Source organism: Arachis stenosperma, chromosome 2, assembly GCF_014773155.1.
Source record: "Arachis stenosperma cultivar V10309 chromosome 2, arast.V10309.gnm1.PFL2, whole genome shotgun sequence".
NCBI classification, from domain to species: Eukaryota; Viridiplantae; Streptophyta; class Magnoliopsida; order Fabales; family Fabaceae; genus Arachis; species Arachis stenosperma.
In genome coordinates this window covers 68,625,296-68,647,408 of record NC_080378.1, presented here as the reverse complement: position 1 = coordinate 68,647,408, position 22,113 = coordinate 68,625,296, and the positions used below count along the sequence as shown (strand labels likewise).

The following is a 22,113-nucleotide window of genomic DNA, read 5'->3' as shown; positions in this document are numbered from 1 at the left end:
GTGATCCAAAAAAGAACCTGACGAGGTCTTACGGATTGCTAAAATAGTAACTGAAAGACTGGCCGATGTTGAGAAGTCGGACCAAGTCAACCCAAGTTATCAGCAAATCCCTGAAAGAGATCTGACAAAGGTCCAAGAAAGAGGATTACAAAAATAACTTGGAGAAGGGACTGACGTAAAGAAGTCGTCCCATAAACAAAAGTTATAAAAAGTAATCCCTGAAAGAGACCTGGCAAAGGTCCAAGAAAGAGGATTACGAAATAACTTAGAAGAGATCGACATAAAGAAGTCGGTCTCCTACAACGGACAAGTTATAAAAGTAATCCCTGAAAGAGATCTGACAAAGGTCCAAGAAAGAGGATTACAAAAATAACTTGGAGAAGGGACTGACGTAAAGAAGTCATCCCATAAACAAAAAGTTATAAAAAGTAATCCCTGAAAGAGACCTGGCAAAGGTCCAAGAAAGAGGATTACGAAATAACTTAGAAGAGATCGACATAAAGAAGTCGGTCTCCTACAACGGACAAGTTATAAAAGTAATCCCTGAAAGAGATCTGACAAAGGTCCAAGAAAGAGGATTACAAAAATAACTTGGAGAAGGGACTGACGTAAAGAAGTCGTCCCATAAACAAAAAGTTATAAAAAGTAATCCCTGAAAGAGACCTGACAGAGGTCCAATAAAGAGGATTACTAGAAATAACTTAGAAGCGACCGACATGAAGAAGTCGGCCCAAAGCTACAGCTTAGAACAAACAAGAAAAAGTCGGACCAACAAAAGCTACAGCTTGGACCGACAAGAAGAAGTCGGACCAACGAAAACCACAGCTTGGACCGACAAGAAGTCGGACCAACGAAAGCTACAGCTCGTCGACACGAGAAATTGGACCAACGAAAAGCGTGCGCTAAAAGGGACATAGCTTTGCCCAAAAAGCCACGGCTCCATGACAAGGCTATCAAAATTGTTCAGACCAACTAAAAAGGTTCTACCAAAGAACACTAAAAAGTCGTCGGACAAGTTAGCCCCAAGGACCACCTCAACCAAGCAGAAAGTGGACAAAACTAGCAGTGATCAAAAGAGGTCGGACAACAAAATACCGACACTCTACAAAGATCCACAAAGGGGACAAAGACATCTCGCAACGGGCCAGAGGAATGCCAGGAATGCTTTGCTAAAAGGTACGAAGTCTTGAAAAAGACACTACTTAAAAGGCAAAAGCACAAATCAAAACGGCGCTAAAAAGTCATCCAAACAGACTATAAAAGGTTTCCCATCAGGAACTATACCTAAAAAGTTGTTGGATTATGACTAAAAAGCCCGAACAGTGAAGACAAACAAGTCGGAAGAAGGCTGAAAAGACCTCTCAACAAACTAAAAAAAGGCAATGCCAAACTCGCACAAGATAAAACTACTCAAGATCGACCAAAGTCAGGATGCTTGAGTACGACTTCCCCCAAAGAGAGCACGATCTCACGGAAAGATCGAACTCAAGCAGGGGCAAAGTCGTACAGGTCGACGTCAGCTAAGAAGAGGCGCAAGTACAATCTCAAAAAAGAACAAGCCAAAAGGTTAAGAAAAAACCTTAAGGCTCAAAAGTGCTTAGCTAAAAAGGGATACAACTCCACTCAAAGAAGGCACAATCTCAAACAGGGCTACGTACGTCATCCGAGACTAAAAAGGTTCTATACAAAAGAACACTAAAAAGTCATCAGACAAGTCACTAAGAGTCCGGATATCAAGCCGCAAGGATAACTTCACCAAAGTAGAGGGTTGTCAACACAAAAGCAAGGCGTGATCCAGAAGACAAGGGTAGAAAACCCACGCTACTACTCAAAAGAGGACGGACTGTGAAGTACCAAACCTCTAGAAAATCTGCAAAAGATTTCAAAGCAATGAAGAATCAAAGCCAGACAGATGCTTGAGCACGACTTCCAAAGAGATCGAAGCTCTGAAAAACACGATCTCACGAAAAGATCGAACTCAAGCAGGGGCACTGTTCATACCCTGGGTCAAGATGTCCGACCTGGGGTGTTTAGCAACAAGCCAACCGACCTCTTCAGGTCAGGCTATCATCCGACCTCTTCTCAAAGAGCTCGGCTAAATGCCCGACCTCTTCTCAAAGAGCTCGGCTAAATGCCCGACCTCTTCTCAAAGAGCTCGGCTAAATGCCCGACCTCTTCTCAAAGAGCTCGGCTAAATGCCCGACCTCTTCTCAAAGAGCTCGGCTAAATGCCCGACCTCTTCTCAAAGAGCTCGGCTAAATGCCCGACCTCTTCTCAAAGAGCTCGGCCAACTCGCCAAAGGAGCCCAAAGCAGGCCCAAAACGAAGGAACACAGCCCAATCTAAAGGCAGCTAAAGCCCAGAAAGATAAAGGCGGTTCCCTTGAAGATATGATGACCTCACTTAAAGATAAGATAAGATAACTAAACTTATCTTATCCACAGGAGGCCACATCTCACCATTATAAATACACTGGAGCACCCAGGTATAACTCATACTCTGATTCTACATAAAACCTGTTTAATACCCATGCTAACTTAAGCATCGGAGTCTCTTGCAGGTACCCCCCACCCTCCGGTGACGAAGGATCAGCAGTACAGCCAGTCCAACAAGTCGGACACGATAGCTCCGGCCGTCTCCCACCAGCCGGACACGTTAGCACCAACCAGTACAGAAGATCTCGTCCGAGATCGACCTCCAGTTTCAGGTAACCCTCGGAACAGTATCCATTCTGGCGTTTAACGCCCAAAGCACTACCCTTTTGGGCGTTAAACGCCCAGCCAGGTGGTGCACGAAATTGTGATCAATACTTTTCAAAACATAAACAATCCCTAGTAATGGCTCCAAAGACTTGGTGCTCAATACCATGGCATAAACACAACTTCGCACAACTAACCAGCAAGTGCACTGGGTCGTCCAAGTAATAAACCTTACGCGAGTAAGGGTCGATCCCACGGAGATTGGTGGTATGAAGCAAGCTATGGTCATCTTGTAGATCTCAGTCAAGCAGACTCAAATGGGTATAGTGATGAACGAATAAAGCATAAAGATAAAGATAGAGATACTTATGTATATCATTGGTGTAAGAGCTTCAGACAAGCGTATGAAGATGCCTTCCCTTCCGTCTCTCTGCTTTCCTACTGCCTTCATCCAATCCTTCTTACTCCTTTCCATGGCAAGCTCGTGTAGGGTTTCACTGTTGTCAGCAGCTACCTCCCATCCTCTCAGTGAAAATACGTCCCTGATGCTCTGTCACAGCATAGGCTAATCATCTGTCGGTTCTCGTTCAGGCCGGAATAGAATCCATTGATTCTTTTGCGTCTGTCACTAACGCCCTAGCCTGCTAGGAGTTTGAAGCACGTCACAGTCATTCAATCATTGAATCCTACTCAGAATACCACAGACAAGGTTAGACCTTCCGGATTCTCTTGAATGCCGCCATCAGTTCTTGCCTATACCACGAAGACTCTGATCTCACGGAATGGCTGGCTCGTTTGTCAGGCGAGCACTCGGTTGTCAGGCGATCAACCATGCATCGTGTTATCAGGAATCCAAGAGATATTCACTAAGCCTCAGATGCTTGTAGAACAAGAGTGGTTGTCAGTCACTTTGTTCATGAGTGAGAATGGTGATGATCCGTGACGATCATCACCTTCATTAAGTTGAAGAACAAGTGATATCTTGGACAAAGAACAAGCGGAATTGAATAGAAGAACAATAGTAATTGCATTAATACTCGAGGTACAGCAGAGCTCCACACCTTAATCTATGGTGTGTAGAAACTCCACCGTTGAAAATACATAAGCATAAGGTCTAGGCATGGCCGAATGGCCAGCCTCCCAATGATCTAAGATAGCATAAAAATGAAGATAGCTACCCAGATATCTCAATACAATAGTCAAAGGTCCTACTTATAGAAAACTAGTAGCCTAGGGTGTTCAGAGATGAGTAAATGACATAAAAATCCACTTCCGGGCCCACTTGGTGTGTGCTTGGGCTGAGCAAATGAAGCATTTTCGTGTAGAGACTCTTTTTGGAGTTAAACGCCAGCTTTTATGCCAGTTTGGGCGTTTAACTCCCATTTAGGTGCCAGTTCCAGCGTTTAACGCTGGGATTTCTTGAGGTGACTTTGAACGCCAGTTTGGGCCATCAAATCTTGGGCAAAGTATAGACTATCATATATTGCTGGAAAGCCCAGGATGTCTACTTTCCAACGCCGTTGAGAGCGCGCCAATTGGGCTTCTGTAGCTCCAGAAAATCCACTTCGAGTGCAGGGAGGTCAGAATCCAACAGCATCTGCAGTCCTTTTCAGTCTCTGAATCAGATTTTGCTCAGATCCCTCAATTTCAGCCAGAAAATACCTGAAATCACAGAAAAACACACAAACTCATAGTAAAGTCCAGAAAAGTGAATTTTAACTAAAAACTAATAAAAATATACTAAAAACTAACTAGATCATACTAAAAACATACTAAAAACAATGCCAAAAAGTGTATAAATTATCCGCTCATCACAACACCAAACTTAAATTGTTGCTTGTCCCCAAGCAACTGAAGATCAAATAAGATAAAAAGAAGAGAATATGCAATGAACTCCAAAAACATCTATGAAGATCAGTATTAATTAGATGAGCAGGGCTTTTAGCTTTTTGCCTCTGAATAGTTTTGGCATCTCACTCTATCCTTTGGAATTCAGAATGATTGGCTTCTTTAGGAACTCAGAATCCAGATAGTGTTATTGATTCTCCTAGTTAAGTATGATGATTCTTGAACACAGCTACTTATTGAGTCTTGGTCGTGGCCCAAAGCACTCTGTCTTCCAGTATTACCACCGGATACATACATGCCACAGACACATAATTGGGTGAACCTTTTCAGATTGTGACTCAGCTTTGCTAAAGTCCCCAATTAGAGGTGTCCAGGGTTCTTAAGCACACTCTTATTGCCTTGGATCACAACTTTATTTCTTTCTTTTTCTTTCTTTTCTTTTTTTTCGGTTTTTCTCTCTTTTTTTTTTTTGTATTCACTGCTTTTTCTTGCTTCAAGAATCATTTTTATGATTTTTCAGATCCTCAGTAACATGTCTCCTTTTTCATCATTCTTTCAAGAGCCAACATTCATGAACCACAAATTCAAAAGACATATGCACTGTTCAAGCATACATTCAGAGAACAAAAGTGTTGCCACCACATCAAAATAATTAAACTGCTATAAAATTCAGAATTCATGCAATTCTTTCCTTTTCAATTAAGCACGTTTTTATTCAAGAAAGGTGATGGATTCATAGGACATTCATAACTTTAAGGCATAGACACTAAGACACTAATGATCACAAGACACAAACATGGATAATCATAAGCATAGAATTCGAAAAACAGAAGAATAAAGAGCAAGGAAATCAAAGAACGGGTCCACCTTAGTGATGGCGGCTCTTTCTTCCTCTTGAAGATCCTATGGAGTGCTTGAGCTCCTCAATGTCTCTTCCTTGCCTTTGTTGCTCCTCTCTCATGATTCTTTGATCTTCTCTAATTTCATGGAGGAGAATGGAGTGTTCTTGATGCTCCACCCTTAGTTGTCCCATGTTGGAACTCAATTCTCCTAGGGAGGTGTTTACTTGCTCCCAATAGTCTTGTGGAGGGAAGTGCATCCCTTGAGGCATCTCAGGGATCTCTTGATGAGAAGGGTCTCTTGTGTGCTCCATCCTTTTCTTGGTGATGGGCTTGTCCTCATCAATGGGGGTATCTCCTTCTATGTCAACTCCAACTGAATAACAGAGGTGACAAATGAGATGAGGAAAGGCTAGCCTTGCCAAGGTGGAAGACTTGTCTGCCACTTTATAGAGTTCTTGGGCTATAACCTCATGAACTTCCACTTCTTCTCCAATCATGATGCTATGAATCATGATGGCCCGGTCTAGAGTAACTTCGGACCGGTTGCTAGTGGGAATGATTGAGCGTTGAATGAACTCCAACCATCCTCTAGCCATGGGCTTGAGGTCATGCCTTCTTAATTGAACCGGCTTGCCTCTTGAATCTCTCTTCCATTGTGCGCCCTCTTCACATATGACTGTGAGGACTTGGTCCAACCTTTGATCAAAGTTGACCCTTCTAGTGTAAGGATGTTCATCTCCTTGCATCATAGGCAAATTGAATGCCAACCTTACACTTTCCGGACTAAAATCCAAGTATTTCCCCCGAACCATAGTAAGATAATTCTTTGGATCCGGGTTCATACTTTGATCATGGTTCTTTGTGATCCATGCATTGGCATAGAACTCTTGAACCATCAAGATTCCGACTTGTTGAATGGGGTTGGTAAGTACTTCCCAACCTCTTCTTCGGATCTCATGGCAAATCTCCGGATATTCACCCTTTTTGAGTGAAAAGGGGACCTCGGGGATCACCTTCTTCAAGGCCACAACTTCATAGAAGTGGTCTTGATGCACCCTTGAGATGAATCTATCCATCTCCCATGACTCGGATGTGGAAGCTTTTGCCTTCCCTTTCCTCTTTCTAGAGGTTTCTCCGGCCTTGGATGCCATAATGGTTATGGAAAACGAAAAAGCAACGCTTTTACCACACCAAACTTAAAATGGTTGCTCGTCCTCGAGCAAAAGAAGAAAGAAGAGAGTAGAAGAAGAAGAAATGAGGAAGAGGGAGATGGTGGTGTATTCGGCCAAAGAGGGGGAGAAGTGTTGTTTAGGTTGTGTGAAAATGAAGGGGTGAAGAAGGGTTTATATAGGAGAGAGGGGAGATGAGGTTCGGCCATTATGGGTGGGTTTGGGAGGAAAAGTGGTTTGAATTTGAAGGGTGAGGTTGGTGGGGTTTTATGAAGGATGGATGTGAGTGGTGAAGAGAAAGATGGGATTTGATAGGTGAAGGGTTTTTGGGGAAGAGGTGTTGAGGTGATTGGTGAATGGGGGAAGAAGAGAGAGTGTGGTGGTGGGGTCCTGTGGGGTCCACAGATCCTGTGGTGTCAAGGAAAAGTCATCCCTGCACCAAATGTTGCTCAAAATCACGTTTTGAGCTATTTCTGGCGTTAAACGCCGGGCTGGTGCCCATTCCTGGCGTTTAACGCCAGGTTCTAGCCCTTTTCTGGCGTTTAACGCCAGTTTGGTGCTCCTTTCTGGCGTTAAACGCCCAGAATGGTGCCAGACTGGGCGTTAAACGCCCAAATGCTAGCTTCACTGGCGTTTAAACGCCAGTGAATTCTTCCTCCAGGGTGTGCTGTTTTTCTTCCTATTTTTCATTCTGTTTTTGCTTTTTCAATGGATTTTGTGACTTCTTATGATCATCAACCTACAAAAAACATAAAATAACAAAGAGAAATATATAAAATATAATCATTGGGTTGCCTCCCAACAAGCGCTTCTTTAATGTCAGTAGCCTGACAGAGGGCTCTCATGGAGCCTCACAGATACTCAGAGCAATGTTGGAACCTTCCAACACCAAACTTAGAGTTTGAATGTGGGGGTTCAACACCAAACTTAGAGTTTGGTTGTGGCCTCCCAACACCAAACTTAAAGTTTGACCGTGGGGGCTCTGTTTGTCTCTGATTTGAGAGAAGCTCTTCATGCTTCCTCTCCATGGTGACAGAGGGATATCCTTGAGCCTTAAACACAAAGGACTCTTTATTCACTTGAATGATTAGTTCACCTCTATCAACATCAATCACAGCCTTTGCTGTGGCTAGGAAGGGTCTGCCAAGGATGATGGATTCATCCATGCACTTCCCAGTCTCTAGGACTATGAAATCAGTAGGGATGTAATGGTCCTCAATCTTAACCAAAACATTCTCTACAAGTCCATAAGCTTGTTTTCTTGAGTTGTCTGCCATCTCTAGTGAGATTTTTGCAGCTTGTACCTCAAAGATCCCTAGCTTCTCCATTACAGAGAGAGGCATGAGGTTCACACTTGACCCCAAGTCACACAGGGCCTTCTTGAAGGTCATGGTGCCTATGGTACAAGGTATGGAAAACTTCCCAGGATCTTGTCTCTTTTGAGGTAATTTTTGCCTAGACAAGTCATCCAGTTCTTTGGTGAGCAAGGGAGGTTCATCTTCCCAAGTCTCATTTCCGAATAACTTGTCATTTAGCTTCATGATTGCTCCAAGGTATTTAGCAACTTGCTCTTCAGTGACATACTCATCCTCTTCAGAGGAAGAATACTCATCAGAGCTCATGAAAGGCAAAAGTAAGTCCAATGGAATCTCTATGGTCTCATTTTGAGTCTCAGATTCCCATGGTTCCTCATTGGGGAACACAGAGGAGGTTGGTGCACGCCCATTGAGGTCTTCCTCAGTGGCGTCCACCTCCTCTCTTTCCTCTCCATATTCGGCCATGGTTATGGCTTTGCACTCTCCTTTTGGATTTTCTTCTGTATTACTTGGGAGAGTACTAGGAGGGAGTTCAGTAATTTTCTTGCTCAGCTGTCCCACTTGTCCTTCCAAATTTCTGATGGAGGACCTTGTTTCATTCATGAAACTTTGAGTGGTTTTGATTAGATCAGAGACCATTGTTGCTAAGTCAGAGATATTCTGCTTAGAACTCTCTGTCTGTTGCTGAGAAGATGATGGAAAAGGCTTGTTATTGCCAAGCCTGTTTCTTCCACCATTATTGTTATTGAAACCTTGTTGAGGTCTCTCTTGATTTTTCCATGAGAAATTTGGGTGATTTCTCCATGAAGAATTATAGGTGTTTCCATAGGGTTCTCCTAGGTAATTCACCTCTTCCATTGAAGGGTTTTCAGGATCATAAGCTTCTTCCTCAGATGAAGCTTCCTTAGTACTGCCAGGTGCATTTTGCATTCCAGACAGACTTTGAGAAATCAAATTGACTTGCTGAGTCAATATCTTGTTCTGAGCCAGTATGGCATTCAGAGTGTCAATCTCAAGAACTTCTCTCTTCTGACTAGTCCCATTGTTCACAGGATTCCTTTCAGAAGTGTACATGAATTGGTTATTTGCAACCATTTCAATTAGCTCTTGAGCCTCTGTAGGCGTCTTCTTCAGATGAAGAGATCCTCCAGCAGAGCTATCCAAGGACATCTTAGATAGTTCAGAGAGACCATCATAGAAAATACCTATGATGCTCCATTCAGAAAGCATGTCAGAGGGACATTTTCTGATTAATTGTTTGTATCTTTCCCAAGCTTCATAGAGGGATTCTCCATCCTTCTGTTTGAAGGTTTGGACCTCCACTCTAAGCTTACTCCATCTTTGTGGTGGAAAGAACTTTGCCAAGAAGGCATTGACTAGCTTTTCCCAAGAGTCCAGGCTTTCTTTAGGTTGAGAGTCCAACCATATTCTAGCTCTGTCTCTTACAGCAAAAGGGAATAGCATCAGTCTATAGACCTCAGGGTCTACCCCATTAGTCTTGACTATGTCACAGATTTGTAAGAACTCAGCTAAGAACTGATGAGGATCTTCCATTGGAAGTCCATGGAATTTGCAATTCTGTTGCATTAGAGAAACTAATTGAGGCTTAAGCTCAAAGTTGTTTGCTCCAATGGCAGGGATAGAGATGCTTCTCCCATAGAAGTCGGGAGTAGGTGCAGTAAAGTCACCCAGCACCTTCCTTGCATTGTTTGCATTGTTGTTGTTTTCGGCTGCCATGTCTTCTTCTTCTTTGAAGAATTCGGTCAGGTCCTCTACAGAGAGTTGTGCTTTGGCTTCTCTTAGCTTTCTCTTCAAGGTCCTTTCGGGTTCAGGGTCAGCTTCAACAAGAATGCCTTTGTCTTTGTTCCTGCTCATATGAAAGAGAAGAGAACAAGAAACCGTGGAATCCTCTATGTCATAGTATAGAGATTCTTTGAGGTGTCAGAGGAAAAAGAAAAATAGAAAGAAGAAGGAGAAGAAGAATTCGAACTTTAATTAGATAAGGTTCGAATTGTGCATTGAGAAGGAGTGGTACTCCATAAATAGAAGGATGTGAGAAGGAGGGGAGTAATTTTCGAAAATTAATTAGAAGATTTTGAAAACATTTTTGAAAAACACTTAATTGATTTTCGAAAATAAGAGTGGAAAAGAAATCAAGTGATTTTTGAAAAAGATTTGAAATTAGAAGTCAAAAGGATTTGATTGAAAACTTAATTTGAAAAAGATGTGATTAAAAAGATGTGATTGAGAAGATATGATTTGAAAACAATTTGAAAAGATATGATTTGAAAACAATTTTAAAAAAAAGATTTGATTTTGAAAATTAATGACTTGCCTAACAAGAAAAGATATGATTCAAACATTAAACCTTTCTTAACAGAAAAGGCAACAAATTTGAGATGTTCAATCAAATCATTAATTGTTAGTAAGTATCTTTAAAAAAGGAAAGAAATTGATTTTGAAAACATTTGATTGAAAGGATATGATTTGAAAAAGATTTGATTTTGAAAAACTTTGAAAACTTGAAAAAAATTGATTTTGAAAACAAAATCTTCCTCCTAGCACCATCCTGGCGTTAAACGCCCAGAATGGTATACATTCTGGCGTTTAACGCCCAAAATGCACCCTTTTTGGGCGTTAAACGCCCAACCAGGTACCCTGGCTGGCATTTAAACGCCAGTCTGCCTTCTTCACTGGGCATTTGGAATGCCCAGCTTTTTCTGTATAATTCCTCTGCAGTATGTTCTAAATCTTCAATTCTTTGTATTATTGACTTGAAAAGACACACATTAAAAATATTTTTGGATTTTTTTAATAATCAAAATGCAACAAGAATCAAATAGCAATGCATGCAAGACACCAAACTTAGCAGTTTGTATACTACTGACACTATATGAAACACAAAGATACTCAAGTCAATAGAATTCAAAGATCAAAACAAAGAAATACATGCATGGATTCGAAAAATATAACAAAAACATGCATTTGACACCAAACTTAAGATGAGACTCTAGACTCAAACAAGAAATATTTTTGGATTTTATGATTTTATAAATTTTTTTGTGTGTTTTTTTTTTTCGAAAATTAAGTGGAAAAAGATATCAAAATTCTTAATGAGAATTCCAGGAATCAGTGCAATGCTAGTCTAAGACTCCGGTCCAGGAATTAGACATGGCTTCACAGCCAGCCAAGCTTTCAAAGAAAGCTTCGGTCCAAAACACTAGACATGGCCAAAGGCCAGCCAAGCCTTAGCAAATCACTGCTCCAAAAGCAAGATTGATAAAGATCATCAAGCTCTTGTGATGATAAGTTGAAACCTCGGTCCAATGGAATTAGACATGGCTTCTCAGCCAGCCAGATTTCAACAAATCATCATGAAACTCTAGAATTCACCTTCAAGAATTTCGAAAAAAAATAAATGCCTAATCTAAGCAACAAGATGAACCGTCAGTTGTCCATACACAAGAACAATCCCCGGCAACGGCGCCAAAAACTTGGTGCACGAAATTGTGATCAATACTTTTCAAAACATAAACAATCCCTAGTAATGGCTCCAAAGACTTGGTGCTCAATACCATGGCATAAACACAACTTCGCACAACTAACCAGCAAGTGCACTGGGTCGTCCAAGTAATAAACCTTACGCGAGTAAGGGTCGATCCCACGGAGATTGGTGGTATGAAGCAAGCTATGGTCATCTTGTAGATCTCAGTCAAGCAGACTCAAATGGGTATAGTGATGAACGAATAAAGCATAAAGATAAAGATAGAGATACTTATGTATATCATTGGTGTAAGAGCTTCAGACAAGCGTATGAAGATGCCTTCCCTTCCGTCTCTCTGCTTTCCTACTGCCTTCATCCAATCCTTCTTACTCCTTTCCATGGCAAGCTCGTGTAGGGTTTCACTGTTGTCAGCAGCTACCTCCCATCCTCTCAGTGAAAATACGTCCCTGATGCTCTGTCACAGCATAGGCTAATCATCTGTCGGTTCTCGTTCAGGCCGGAATAGAATCCATTGATTCTTTTGCGTCTGTCACTAACGCCCTAGCCTGCTAGGAGTTTGAAGCACGTCACAGTCATTCAATCATTGAATCCTACTCAGAATACCACAGACAAGGTTAGACCTTCCGGATTCTCTTGAATGCCGCCATCAGTTCTTGCCTATACCACGAAGACTCTGATCTCACGGAATGGCTGGCTCGTTTGTCAGGCGAGCACTCGGTTGTCAGGCGATCAACCATGCATCGTGTTATCAGGAATCCAAGAGATATTCACTAAGCCTCAGATGCTTGTAGAACAAGAGTGGTTGTCAGTCACTTTGTTCATGAGTGAGAATGGTGATGATCCGTGACGATCATCACCTTCATTAAGTTGAAGAACAAGTGATATCTTGGACAAAGAACAAGCGGAATTGAATAGAAGAACAATAGTAATTGCATTAATACTCGAGGTACAGCAGAGCTCCACACCTTAATCTATGGTGTGTAGAAACTCCACCGTTGAAAATACATAAGCATAAGGTCTAGGCATGGCCGAATGGCCAGCCTCCCAATGATCTAAGATAGCATAAAAATGAAGATAGCTACCCAGATATCTCAATACAATAGTCAAAGGTCCTACTTATAGAAAACTAGTAGCCTAGGGTGTTCAGAGATGAGTAAATGACATAAAAATCCACTTCCGGGCCCACTTGGTGAGTGCTTGGGCTGAGCAAATGAAGCATTTTCGTGTAGAGACTCTTTTTGGAGTTAAACGCCAGCTTTTATGCCAGTTTGGGCGTTTAACTCCCATTTAGGTGCCAGTTCCAGCGTTTAACGCTGGGATTTCTTAAGGTGACTTTGAACGCCAGTTTGGGCCATCAAATCTTGAGCAAAGTATGGACTATCATATATTTCTGGAAAGCCCAGGATGTCTACTTTCCAACGCCGTTGAGAGCGCGCCAATTGGGCTTCTGTAGCTCCAGAAAATCCACTTCGAGTGCAGGGAGGTCAGAATCCAACAGCATCTGCAGTCCTTTTCAGTCTCTGAATCAGATTTTTGCTCAGATCCCTCAATTTCAGCCAGAAAATACCTGAAATCACAGAAAAACACACAAACTCATAGTAAAGTCCAGAAAAGTGAATTTTAACTAAAAACTAATAAAAATATACTAAAAACTAACTAGATCATACTAAAAACATACTAAAAACAATGCCAAAAAGTGTATAAATTATCCGCTCATCACCAGGCACCCTGGCTGGCGTTTAAACGCCAGTTTGCCCTTCTTCACTGGGCGTTTTGAACGCCCAACTTTTTCTGTATAATTTCTCTACTGTATATTCTGAATCTTCAATTCTCTGTATTATTGACTTGAAAAGACACAAATTAAAAAATTTTTTTGGATTTTTAATAATGAGGAATAATCAAAATGCAACTAAAATCAAATAACAATGCATGCAAGACACCAAACTTAGTAATTTGTATACTACTGACACTAACAAAATGAGAATGCATATGACAAACAACAAAAATACTCAAGATAAGAGAATTTAAAGATCAGAGCAAGGAAATCATCAAGAACATCTTGAAGATCACTTAAGACACATGAATGAATGCAAGAAGAACAGAAACATGCAATTGACACCAAACTTAACATGAGACACTAGACTTAACAAGAAACATACAATATTTTTGGTTTTTATGATTTTGTAATTTTTTGGATTTTTTCGAAAATTAAGTGGAAAAGAAAATAAAAGTATCAAAATTCTTAATGAGAATTCCAGGAAACATGCAATGTTAGTCTAAAGCTTTAGTCTAAAGAAATTAGACATGGCTAGCCAAGCTTCAGCAAGACATTGCATTCAAGAGCTAAATTGATGAGAATCAATCAGCTTTGGTGATGATAAGAACATCACCTTGAAATACTAGAATTCATTCTTAAGAACTCTGAAAAAAATACCTAATCTAAGCAACAAGATGAACCGTCAGTTGTCCATACTCGAACAATCCCCGGCAACGGCGCCAAAAACTTGGTGTTGTTGCCGGATCAAAACTTGGCACGGTTATTGCAGGGAACAAATGCGAAACTATAGTTAGGACATTTAATTCCCCGGCAACGGCGCCAAAAACTTGGTGCACAAAATTGTGATCATCAATGGCGCCATCAACATGATACGCTCAATTGCAATCTCAACTCTTTATCATAACTTCGCACAACTAACCAGCAAGTGCACTGGGTCGTCCAAGTAATAAACCTTACACGAGTAAGGGTCGATCCCACGGAGATTGTTGGTATGAAGCAAGCTATGGTCATCTTGTAAATCTTAGTCAGGCAGATTCAAATGGTTATGAATGATATATGAATAAAGCATAAAGATAGAGATACTTATGTAATTCATTGGTGAGAATTTCAGATATGTGTATGGAGATGCTTTGTCCCTTCCGTCTCTCTGCTTTCCTACTGTCTTCATCCAATCCTTCTTACTCCTTTCCATGGCAAGCTGTATGTTGGGCATCACCGTTGTCATTGGCTACAATCCTGTCCTCTCAGTGAAAATGTTCAACGCACCCTGTCACGGCACGGCTAATCATCTGTCGGTTCTCAATCAGGTTGGAATAGAATCCATTGATTCTTTTGCGTCTGTCACTAACGCCCAGCTTTCAGGAGTTTGAAGCTCGTCACATTCATTCAATCATTGAATCCTACTCAGAATACCACAGACAAGGTTTAGACCTTCCGAATTCTCTTGAATGCCGCCATCAATTCTAGCTTATACCACGAAGATTCTGATTAAGGAATCCAAGAGATAAACATTCAAGCCTTGTTTGCTTGTAGAACGGGAGTGGTTGTCAGGCACGCGTTCATAAGTGAGAATGATGATGAGCGTCACATAATCATCACATTCATCATGTTCTTGGGTATGAATGAATATCTTAGAACAAGAACAAGCTGAATTGAATAGAAGAACAATAGTAATTGCATTAATACTCGAGGTACAGCAGAGCTCCACACCTTAATCTATGGTGTGTAGAAACTCCACCGTTGAAAATACATAAGAACAAGGTCTAGACATGGCCGTGAGGCCAGCCCCCAAAATGTGATAAAAAGACTCCAGATGATCAAGGATCCAAAGATTCAAAGATCTAAAGATGAAAAATACAATAGCAAAAGGTCCTATATGTAGAGAACTAGTAGCCTAGGATTTACAGAAATGAGTAAATGACATAAAAATCCACTTCCGGGCCCACTTGGTGTGTGCTTGGGCTGAGCATTGAAGCTTTCATGTGTAGAGACTTTTCTTAGAGTTAAACGCCAGCTTTTGTGCCAGTTTGGGCGTTTAACTCCCATTCTTGTGCCAGTTCCGGCGTTTAACACCGGGCATTCTTGAGCTGATTTGGAACGCCGGTTTGGGCCATCAAATCTCGGGCAAAGTATGAACTATTATACATTGCTGAAAAGCCCAGGATGTCTACTTTCCAACGCCGTTGAGAGCGCGCCAATTGAGCTTCTGTAGCTCCAGAAAATTCACTTTGAGTGCTGGGAGGGCAGAATCCAACAGCATCTGCAGTCCTTTTCAGTCTCTGAATCAGATTTTTGCTCAGGTCCCTCAATTTCAGCCAGAAAATACCTGAAATCACAGAAACACACAAACTCATAGTAAAGTCCAGAAAAGTGAATTTTAACTAAAAACTAATAAAAATATACTAAAAACTAACTAAAACATACTAAAAACAATGCCAAAAAGCGTATAAATTATCCGCTCATCACCGTGTTTGATCTATCTCTAAGATGTATATCCATGTCTTCATCGTGGTGAAAAGGATGATCTAACCAATTAGCTTTGTTCATCACATTAAGACAAACGTGCCTGACAAACACCCGCGTATACTTGGGTTCGTGTGAGTACCTGGAAGAAAAGCACGAGCCAATAACTATGTTTATACATCTCTCAGACGGTTAATCCACGACTTCGTTGGGGACTTCTCGAGACACCAATTCAGCCAATTTTCGGGGAGATTAGGGTCTCTATGATATAGGCTAGAATCCAAGAAGCAGCGTTCTCTAATCCAGAAGATTCAACCTTGTCTGTGGCGTTTGGAGTAGGATCGCCAGGAGAATGGACTGCTATGCGCTTCACCCTTCGTCAGAATGGATTACCACGGCCAATGGCATTCATTCTGTAGCAGAGGAGATCAATTAATGATCGCAGGCAATGGCTTTGTTCACTTACAGCCAGCCATAGAAGAAGATCATTCACAAGTAAGGAAGACAGTAGTACCAGAGTTAATTCAGAAAGACAAAGCAACTCCAACTCTCAACTCTATTCCCATCATATAATTCCTATTAGTTAACTTCTTCTGAATCCGCCTGACTAAGACCTGCAAGACAACCATAACTTGCTTCAACCCACAATCCTCGTGGGATCGACCCTGACTCGCTTAGGTATTACTTGGACAACCTAGTGCACTTGCTGGTACTACTGCTGTACGAAATAGTGTGGGTTTTGCTTGCATGCGCACACAAGTTTTTGGACAAACTGTCGGATTATCTTGCTCCCTAGAACAGGTAATTTTTATTTTTGTTAAGTCCATGATTTTGATTTTCTTCTTCTTCTATTTTTTTGAAAATTTCTAAAAACTTTTTCAAAAATATTTTTTTTTTCTTTGTTTAATTTTTGTTCTTGATTTGAGTCTTTGTTTATGTTCGTGTTGAGTCTTTTATTTTATTTTTTTTCCTTTCTATTTTTCAAAAACTTTGAAAAGGTTTCTCAAAAATATACGTTTTTGTGTTCAATTGGTTACAGCGTTGGCTTATGTTCTTGGTAATTTGTGTTTCTTTGAGTCTTTCTTTCTAAAAATTTTTCAAAACTAATTTTTCTTTGATTAACTCTTGTTTTAATTTTTAAGTTTGGTATTTTCTTGTTTATTTTCTTGTGTTTTTCAAGAATTTGTGTTGAGTTTTCTAAAAACTTTATGTTTGATGTCTTTTTCGTGTTCTTGTGTTTCTTTGAGTCTTTAAATTTTGTTCTTTGTGTTCTTGTGAGTCTTCAAAGTGTTCTTGAGTCCTGTGTGTGTCTTGATCTTAAAATTTTTAAATTTGGTGTCCCTTGGTATTTCCCTCTAAAATTTTCGAAAAACAAGGGTGCTAGATCTAAAAATTTTAAGTCTTGTGTCTTTTTTTGTGTTTTTCTCTTTCATCATAAATTCCAACCATAATTTTCGAAAATTACTTATAAAATTCAGATTTTGATTTTTAAAATTTTATCTTATCATATCTTAATTGTCAAGTTTTCAAAAATCAAATTTTTCAAAAATAAAAATCTTATCTTTTTCAAAAATCTTATCTTTTTTAAATCTTATCTTATTTTTTTTTTCAAAATTCAAATTTTTAAATTAAATCTTTTTCAAAATCAATTTTCTAAAGTTATCTTTTTTGTTTCTTATCTTATCTTTTCTAACTTCTAATTTTTAAATCATATATTTTTCAAAACTTTTAAAAAAAATTATCTTATCTTTTTCTAATTACAAATTTTTATTTCAAATCTTTTTTATCTATTCTTAATTAATATCTTATCTTCTCTCTCTCTTATTTTTCAAAACCTCCTAACTAACTTTTTCCTCTCAAATTTTCGAAAATATCTCTCCCTCTTCTCTCTCTTATTCTTCAAAACTACCTAACTAACTTATCTCTCTTAATTTTCAAAAATTTCTTCTTCTCTTCCCTCCTCTATTTTCGAAAATTTAACAATTAAAATTCAAATCTTTTTTAAATTAATTTAATTTAATTTTCGAAAAAAATTAATAAATTAATTAATAAAAATAAAAATATTCTTTACTTTTTCTATTTATACTTCTTCTTTTCTCATCTCTATTCATTCAACTCTACTTCTTTCAACTCTGCCTACAATTCTTTATCTTCTTTCTTTTCTTCTTCACATCTAACTGGAAGCTCTTAGATCCAAGTGGAACAAAAAGCTTTCTTCTTTTCTCTTTTTTTATTCTATCTTCTCTTTTCAAGGTAACTGTCTTTTACTTCTTTTATTTATTTTTATTTTTATTTTCTTTCTTTTTCTTCTTTCTCTACTTCTGACTTTAAGGAGGAGCTTCTTGCCAATGGGCACAAAGAGCTTTCTTCTTTTCCATCTTTCTTTTTCTTTTCTTATTGTTTATGACCAGGAACAGAGATAAAAAAACCTCTTTTTCATCTTAACCCTGAACCTGAAAGAACTCTGAGGAGGCATTTACAACAAGCTAAAGCACAACACTTCGGAAGAGACCTTTTAGAAAGTTTTGGACAAGAATTGGAGGACATGGCCAAACCACAAGAGGAGCCCAGAAAGGTCCTTGGTGACTTCACCATCCCTACCTCTAAATTTTATGGCAGAAGCATTGCTGTACCTGCCATTGGAGCTAACAATTTTGAGCTTAAGCCTCAGTTAGTCTCTCTTTTGTAGCAAAACTACAAGTTTCATGGACTTCTAATGGAAGATCTACATCAGTTTTTAGCTGAATTATTGCTGATCTGTGATACTATAAAGACTAATAGAGTTAATCTTGAAGTCTATAAGTTGATGCTCTTTCCCTTTGCTTTAAGAGACAGAACTAAGTTCTAGTTAGATGCCTAGCCTAGAGAGAGTCTTGACTCTTGGGAAAAGCTTGTTAATACTTTATTCTTTCCTCCTCAAAGGATGAGCAAGATTAGAGTGGAAGTTCAAGCCTTCAGAAAAAGAGAAGGTGAATCCCTCTATGAAGCTTGGGAAAGATACAAGCAACTGATCAGGAGATGTCCTCCTGACATGCTCCTAGAGTGGTCCATCATAGGCGTGTTCTATGATGGTTTGTCTGAGATGTCTAAAATTTCATTGGACAGCTTTGCAAGTGGATCTCTCCATTTGAAGAAAACTCCTGCGGAAGCAAGAGAGCTCATTGAGATGGTTGCAAACAACCAATTCATGTACACCTCTGAGAGAAATCTACTAAACCATGGAATCTCTCAGAAGAAAGGAGTTCATAAAGTTGAGACTATGAATAGCATCTTGGCTCAGAATAAGATCTTGACCCAATAGGTCAACATGATCTCTCAACATCTCACTGGGATGCAAATTACAGCTGGCAGTAATCAGGAAGCTTCTCTTGAAGAAGAAGCTTATGATCCTGATCATCCCACCATGGATGAGGTGAATTACATGGGAGAACCCTATTAAAATACTTACAACCCTTCATGGAGGAATCATCCTAACCTCTCATGGAAGGATCAACAGAAACCTCAACAAGGTTTCAATCAAGGTGGTATGAACCATAATAGGTTCAACAACAGACCACCATTCCCATCTTCTCAAGGGAACATGGAAACCTTTAATCAAAGCCTTTCTGACTTAGCCAATATGGTTTCCAGCCTCATTAAGACCACTCACAGTTTCATTAATGAAATAAGGTCCTCCATTAGAAATTTAGAGGTACAAGTTGGTCAACTGAGCAAGAAGATCCTTGACACTACAACAAATTCAGGCTGAGGCAACCCTTTAAAAACGTTGCCTATAATAAGTAAAAGTGTTGTCTTTGATCAAAAGCAACACTTTCCGACAAAACGCAACGCTTTTTGGGGGGTTGGCTATACGGCCGTTACCTTTGGTCTAAGGTAACGCTTTTGTGTATCAAAGGGAACCCTTTTTATGGCAACCTTCAAAAAGCGTTGCCTTTTCTACAAAAAAAGCAACTCCTCATAAGGGTTGCCTTAGAGGACCCAAACACAACGCTTAGACAAAATTTTATGGCAACACATTTTACAAGTTGTATTTTCTAATACATAAAGCAACACTTGTCCAGGTTTTTTTAAGTTGCCTTTTTATATATTTAAGGCAACACTTGTCCAAGTTTTTTTAAATTGCCTTCTTCATATACATAAAGCAACACTTATCCAAATTTTTTTTAAGTTGCCTTTTTCATAGACCTAAAGCAACACTTATCTAAGTTTATTTGCAGTTGTCTTTTTCTAATACCTAAAGCAACACTTTATTGAGTTTTTCTTAGATTCTCTTTTTTTTTATATCTAAAGCAATATATTTTTTACCTTTGTTAATGACAATTGAAGGATATATAGCACACACTAATAATATTTAAAAATTTAAATTCAATTTATTCAATATAGGGAGAATAGGCTAATAATATATATTGCATGTATATAGAAAGGTGTTCCAAGTATCAATTAACATATACTTGCTAAGTTACCAAATCAAATAAAAATTAAACATAAGCAAATAAAATACATGTTTTTCTCATGATGAACTTGAACAAAAAAAAAACTAATTTTTTCATTTGAAACCAAAAGGACTTTGTGCTTCACTATTGTGCCAAGAATCGCCTTTATCTCTTCAGAAAACCTCATCCAACTATAAGCAAGTTGTAGCCAAATCTAAATCGACAAAAAAAATATAGTCAAAACATCAGCTTAACAATAACAAGTATACTCAAGTGTTACAACAATTTAGCTATACCTAATCATGATTTGGTATATGAGTCGATGGAGATTGGTCCAGATTCTTAAAATATTAACATGTTTGAGAAAAATATGAATACATTTATTAAATATCCCTCTGAAAAGGAAACTAAGAAATCCTCGAAGATTATAGGATATGAAATAGAGGATTTTCATCTATTTTGTAGTGGAGTGTAAATTGTTTAGATTTTAGTGGGAAAGGCTCCATGTATGTGATTTGTCTAATAGTTTAATGGATGACAGTTCACAGCCGCTTGTTTACAGTGTCACCACAAATGGATGCCTCAGTAACATAAAAGAAATCAAAAGAAAACTCTTAGGAGAGACACTCACTGCTGAAGAGCCAAGAAATGGTTAGGTTCTCCTATCTGTATACTTTGTGCACACAAACATCCACAATAGTCTGAAACTTATTTTTACCTTTTCAAAAACTATGGCCATAAAGATCTACTGAGTTATAATTCTAAAATTTCTCCAACCGTTCAGTTTTGGTGTATCTCCTTATCCTATTCAGTAATCAGTACTATGTATGTATGTTAAATGAAAATAGTAAATTTCAGACAAACCTCGAGTTCAAATGGCCTTGATAGCCCTCCGTTACTGTTCTTGGGGTTCAACCTGGGCAACAATGACTCCAGAAAAGCTTGCCCTCCTTTACTAATAAATATCAACAGAGGCAGAAGTTTGGCTTTAGTCCACTCAAATAACTTTATCCATGAAATGATGACAGTGATATAACCATAATGTATTAATTTGAAATTAAGACATTACCGATTATATTCAAATATAAGTACACAATCTTTCATTGATATTGCTTGAAGGGAGCCCAGATTTAGAAGTATCGCATACTCATAAAAGGTAAACTGCAGTGAAATCTAAATTGACAAAAAAAAATATAATCAAAACATCAGCAATAATATGTTTGAGAATCTAAATTTCTCATTTGGAGGGTGTACATGATAAATAAATGTGACACTCAGATTCAAACATTTAAAACCAGGAATGAATATTACATACAGATATAAATCAATGTATCAAACATTTATGGAAAATGAAAAACATCAAACAGATCCAATCCCACAGGATAAAACAGAAAGCATAGTTATATCACTAAGATTATGCCTTGGAATTGGCATAGAACAATAATAGCACATGTTCAAGTAATCAACAAGTTAAAGCAATAGTCTAATCTTGATACCTGAGTCCACCAAGATAAAACTTTACATATCTTGTTATTAGAGACCTCCATATACTTGGAGAAGGCAGGGACGAGATATAACACAACATTAACTGCATTACTTGTTAAGTATATGGCTGCCGCAACCATATAGGATGTAAAGCACCATTCCTCAACCAAGGTTCCATACTTAGTAGAATAACAAGTATATTTTCTTCTTGAATTAGCATAGCAAACAGGAAGAACAATAGTCCATATAAGAGCAAAGATCAGCTTCATCAAGAGTTTCACTTTTTGAGAATATTCCATTGTATATCTGGCTTTCCATGTAAAAAGGTGATGTCTAAAATTGCTGTTGAAAAGGAGAAATTATTCTATTATGACTATATTAGCCAACTAAATTAACTTCTTTTGGTACATCCAATTAAACTAACATTAATGACATCAATAAGCAACATACCTTGAATAAGTTTAAGAAATGCAGAAGTAATGAAGATGCTGATTATGTCTTCCAATACTATGGCATCAAATAACTGAAGGGGGGATCCCAAGTCATGGCAAGCAATGATTATGATGGTCTACAACTA

The 22,113-nt window shown here is 38.8% G+C and overlaps 1 non-coding gene across 1 annotated transcript; it reads left to right on the top strand.

The window, feature by feature from the left end:
* The first annotated feature begins 9,097 nt into the window (after positions 1 to 9,097).
* Positions 9,098 to 9,205, top strand: LOC130964738 (small nucleolar RNA R71). Its single transcript, XR_009080814.1, has one exon. It is a non-coding gene; the product is annotated as a small nucleolar RNA R71 (small nucleolar RNA).
* Positions 9,206 to 22,113: the final 12,908 nt, after the last annotated feature.